The 5,791-nt window shown below is 42.7% G+C and overlaps 1 pseudogene; it reads left to right on the forward strand.

The window, feature by feature from the left end:
- Positions 1–3,723: 3,723 nt before the first annotated feature.
- Positions 3,724–5,145, forward strand: LOC122912850 (annotated as a pseudogene).
- Positions 5,146–5,791: the final 646 nt, after the last annotated feature.

Consider the following 5,791-nt stretch of genomic DNA (forward strand, 5'->3'; position numbering starts at 1 on the left):
GACAAGTCTGACATTATTCTGATTGGCTTCCCTCTGTAAGTAAGGAGCCTCTTTGCCCTGGCGGCTTTCAAGAGATTATACCTCAATTATAATTCCTCAATTTGACTATCAGGTGTCGTGATGTTTTTGGAATGTATAATCTTGGGTGGAGACCATTCAGCCTCTAGTACATGAACGCTGGTTCCATTCGCGAGATTGGGAAAATTTTCATGAAGGACTTGTTCCACTATATCTTCTAGACTTCTTTCTTTCTCCTCCCCTTCAGGGATTCCAATAATTCTGATGTTGGAATGCTTCATGGCATCATTTGTTTCCCTGATTCTGTTTTCGTGGTTTCTAAGCTGTTTGTTCCAGGCTTCTTCCTGATCCTTTCTCTCTATCTGTCTGTCTTCAAGATCACTAATTTTATCTTCTGTCTCAGTTACCCTAGCTTTAAGAGAGTTTAGATTAGATTGGAATTCATTGAGAGCATCGTGAACCTCCACCCTGGTAGCCTTATGCTCCACCCTTACATTGTGAACATCCTGTCTAGTCGCTTTCAGTTCGGCCTTAATCAATTCCATTTGGTCATCCATGGCTTTCTCCAACCTAGCTATTGCCTGGATAATTGTTAGCCTGAATTCTCTTTCCGACATATTGTCTATGTTGATAGCCGTTAGCTCTGTTGCAGAAGATCCATCCTCTTTATTTTTCTTCTGTTGGGAATTCCTCCTCCTAGTCATTTTGGTGAGAGATGACTGAACAGATGTAGCTGGATGTATCAACTCTGGTGCAGTCAAGGTGCACCCTGGAACACTTCTGAGCAATCAGGATTCCCCACCCAAATGAGAGACAAAAGAAAAGAAAAAGAAAAAAAAAGAAGAAAAAAAAAGAGAGAGAGAGAGAGAGAGGAAAGAAAGGGAAGATTAAAAAGAAGGTTCAGCCCCGATGGGCCCCAAGTTAAGATTTATGAAGTAGACAAACAAAAATATATTAAAAGACTGATACAAAAGTATATGAAAAGAGAAAAAATACATATATATGCAAATAAAGAAAGAACCTCATCAAAAAGAACTCCAAGTGTAAAATTTATATGCTATCAGGACAAACACAAAAAAACACAGAAACACTAGTGGAAGAAGATGGGAGGGTTCTTATAAATTCTCAGTGTGTGCGAGGAAGGATGTTTTGATTCTTTCTGGATGTATCTTGATATCTTTGTTAAAGGACTCAACTTTCCTAAGATAAAGGGGATTAAATATTGGTTTACCTATAGGGGTAGTATTGATTGGGGAAAGGGGATTACTTTGAAGTTTAACTCTGTATGAATATTAGAGGATAAAAATAAAAAGGAATAAACTAGACTAAACTAAACTAAAATTTAAAAAAAGGAATTCAAATAATAAAAATGCCAAAGAAAAACATAGGTGTATTATCAAAAAGTTCAGTTTCGAAAGGTATTATGGAATTTGATGTACTGTATAGCTTGCGGTTATGGTAAATAGGTTAAAAAAATTACCTATGTGTAAAAAAAAAAAAAGAACTGGAATATTGGAAACGAATGAACAGTACAAGTTTTCCTATGAAGTGATGGTTGTTCTCTTGTACTCCTTTCTTTTTTCTCTTTTTTTTTTCTTTCTTGTTTTGTTTTCTGGGGGTGGGGCCTGCCACGTGGGTTGTCAGTCAATAATGTTTCCTGACTTAGGTTCTCCCTCCCCCCTCAAGGGGGTGTGCTCTGAGGAAAATGTTTTTTTTTTCAGGCTTTTGTTCTCTGGCGGTTTTTATGCTTGCTCACTTTTTTTTTCTCTCACCTTCACCTCCTCTGATGGTTTTTGTACTTTTAGAGGAAAACAAACCACCCCATGATCTCCCTCTCAGAGAGAAGCCTCAGTCTGGCTTCAGAGCCTAAATAAGTTCCCCCTTTGCTTCTGGCAGAACAGGTTCCAATTTGCAGACCCTGGGGGCACAGGATATTTTGCTTGTACCCAAATCCAAAGCATTGGCAGCTGTCTGATAGCTCCCGACTGCCAGAGAGGTTCCAAGCAGTGATCGCACACTGAGATTTTGCTTCTGGCCAGGGCTGGGAGTGCCCGGCTTGCACGCACCTCTTTCAGAGGCGGCTATGGGTTGTGCACACATCTCAGGCACTGAGAATGGGGTCAAGTCTGTAAGCACCAGGCTGGGCTTTTGCGCATCACTGTCAGGGGAGAGTTTGGGGCGTGTGGCTTAGGCTTTGAAACAATGGCGTGGGTCAAAGAGTGCCGGCCGGGCCTTTGTAACTCAGGGGAGCATAAGGGACATGCGCGTGTATCTCAAGCTTTGTGGTAGGGCTCGCGCGTTCTGCCGACTGGCATGGCTCCCATCCCCTCACAGGAGCTAGAACCCATGCATTCTTGGGTGCGCTGGCGGCTTAGGGACCAAGAGCTGTTTTCTCTGCCACACTCTCTCTGCCTCAGCACAGGGAAGGCTGTCTGGGACCGGGGACTTAAGCCCCTGTCCCCAGCCGCCCTGATTCCCACAATTTCCCCCCGTGATCCTTTGCTCTTTTGGAGTGCTTTCAACCAGTCTCCAAATTAATGCTGGTCCCCAGACGCAGGGCACTCTCGCTCGTATTGGGGTATTACTTTCCAACTGGTCGCCTCTGGTGGCTCCCTCCCCCTTTTGTTTATCTTCTGATATCAGTCCACCTTCCCACTCTGCTTTACCTGCCCACTGGCATCTTCTGCCCCTGTAGAGATTCAAAGGTGTATAATTCTGATCTCAGGCTGATTTCATGGGTAATAGGAGTTCGTTGGTAGGTAATCAGCTCACTTTGGGGTACCGGCTGAAAAGGCGCTTCCTCCTACTCCCCCGCCATCTTGTCCCCCCTGGTGCAGCCACTTTTGAAAGCAAAATTGCAGTTTCTCAAAAAATTAAAAATAGAGCTAACCTATGACCTGAAAATTGTACTACTGGGTATTTACCCCAAAGACACAGATGTAGTGAAAGAGGCGCCATATACACCGCAATATTCACAGAAACAATGTCCACAGTAACCAAAGTGTGGAAAAAGCTGAGATGTCTTTCAACAGACAAATGGATAAGGAACATGTGGCCCATATATTCAATGGAATATTACTCAGCCACCAGAAAGCATGAATACCCAACTTTTGCATCAACATGGATGGGACTGTGGGTCATTACGCTGAGTGAAATAAGTCAAGCAGAGATAGCAGTTATCATATGATTTTGCTTAATTGTGGAAAATAAGGAATAATATGGAGGGCATTAGGAGAAAAATGGGAAAATGAAGAGAGGAGATTGGAGGGTGATATAAACCATCAGAGACTGTAGACTCTGAGTAACAAACTGAGGGGTTTAGAGGGAAAGGGGGAGAGGAGGGTCTTCCAGTGATGGGTATTAAGGAGGGTACTTACTGCATGGAGCACTGGGTGATATATGTAAACAATGAATCTTGGAACACTATATCAAATCTAATGATATATTTTATGGTGACTAACATAACATAATAAAAATAATAATGATAAAAAATTAGTGTTCTCGGCTGGGAGGTGTAGGAAGGCAGTGGGGCCTGCACTCATTCTCTGTCTAACTGTGACTGGCTGAGGCAGTGCAGTGGCACAGGGACGTCGGCCTCGCATGCCTAATGCAGCTCTACGGTGTCAGTTTTTCCCGCCCATAACTTCAGTTCTGCTCTGCAAGTATATATAATATCTGATTGATGGGTCCATTTAATACAAGAAAATGGAAACTGAACAGCCAGACAAACCTTCCCCAACACTGAAACCAATGGTGAATTTGGTAAACGCCCTGCAGAAGATATGGAAGAGGAACAAGCTTTTAAAAGATCTAGAAACACTGATGGGATGGTTGAATTACACATTTTGCTTCAGAGCAAGAATGCTGGGGCAGCGATTGGGAAAGGAGGCAAGACTATTAAAGCTCTCCATACAGACTACAATGCCAGTGTTTCATTCCCAGACAGCAGTGGCCCAAGCACAGATTGAGTATCAGTGCTGATATTGAAACAATTGGAGAAATTCTGAAGAAAATCATCCCTACCTTGGAAGAGGGCCTGCACTTGCCATCACCCACTGCATCCAGCCAGCTCCCGCTGGAATCTGATGCTCTGGAATGCTTAAATTACCAACACTATAAAGGAAGTGACTTTGACTGTGAGTTGAGACTGCTGATTCATCGGAGTCTGGCAGAAGGAATTATTGGGGTCAAAGGTGCTTAAATCAAAGAACTTCAAGAGAACACCACAGAAAACAATCAAGCTTTTCCAGGAATGCTGCCCTCATTCCACTGACAGAGTCATGCTTATTGGAGGAAAACCTGATAAGGTTGTAGAGTGCATCAAGATCATCCTTGATCTTATATCAGAGTCTCCCATCAAAGGACGTGCACAGTCTTATGATCCCAATTTTTACAATGAAAGCTACGATTATTGTGGTTTTAAAATGATGTTTGATGACCGCCGTGGGCGCCCTGTGGTATTTCGCATGCGGGGAAGAGGTGGTTTTGACAGAATGCCTCCTGGCAGGGGTGGGCGTCCTATGCCTCCATCTAGAAGAGATTATGACGATATGAGCCCTCCCCAGGGACTTCTACCTCCTGCTCCTGGACAAGGTGGCCGGGGTGGTAGCAGAGCTCAGAATCTTCCTCTTCCTCCACTACCACCACCTAGAGGAGGAGATCTAATGGCCTATGACAGAAACGGAAGACTTCGAGACCGCTACGACAGCATAGTTGGTTTCAGTGCCGACGTAACTTGGGACTCTGCAATAGATACATCGAGCCCATCAGAACCACAGGGTGGCTCTGGATATGATTATTCCTATGCAGGAGGTCATGGCTTATATGCTGATCTTGGTGGACCTATCATTACTACACAAGTAACTATTCCCAAATATTTGGCTGGATCTATTATTGGCAAAGGTGGTCAGTGGATTAAAAAAAAATCTACCATGAGTCAGGAGCTTTGATCAAAATTGACAAACCTCTAGAAGGATCTGAAGATTGGACCATTACCATACAGGAACACAGGACCAGATACAGAATGCACAGTATTTGCTGCAGAACAGTGTGAAGCAGAATTCTGGAAAGACTAGTGAAGAACTGAAGGAGTCCTGCATCTATCTATTTATTTATTTATTTATTTGATTCTGTTTAAAAAGCCAGCATTCCTCTGCTTCATAGGTGTTCTGCATTTGAGGTGTAGTGAAATCTTTGCTGTTCACCAGATGTAATGTTTTAGTTCCTTAAAAACAGGGTGGTGGGGAAGGGCATGCAAAAACTAACACTGAAATTTTCAAACAGCAGCAGAGTGAGTGAATTTTAATTCTTGTTCATTGTTCATGGTTTAAAAGAAAAAATCCCCCCCATGTAATTATTGTGAACACTTTGCTTTGTGGTCACTGTAACATTTTGGGGGGGTGTGAGACAGGGAGGAAAAGTAACAATAGTCCATTTGTCCCTGGCATCTATTCAGAGTAGTGTTGCAGAATGTAATGCTCTTTTGTAAGAAACGTTTTACGATTTTAAAAATAAATTTAGTGTAAGAGAATGGTCGAGTTTCATTCTTCTAAATATAGCTGCTCAGTTTTCCCAGGACCATTTATTGAAGAGATTGTCTTTTTTCCACTTTATACTTTTTCCTGTTTTGTTGAAGATTATTTGCCCATAGAGTTGAGAGTCCATATCTGGGCTCTCTACTCTGTTCCACTGGTCCTTGTGTCTGTTTTATGCCAGTACCATGCTGTCTTGGTGATAACAGCTAATAAAGCTTGAAATCAGGTAACATGATGCC

The sequence above is a fragment of the Neovison vison genome, chromosome 1 (genome assembly GCF_020171115.1).
Source record: "Neovison vison isolate M4711 chromosome 1, ASM_NN_V1, whole genome shotgun sequence".
In the NCBI taxonomy this organism is placed as follows: domain Eukaryota; kingdom Metazoa; phylum Chordata; class Mammalia; order Carnivora; family Mustelidae; genus Neogale; species Neogale vison.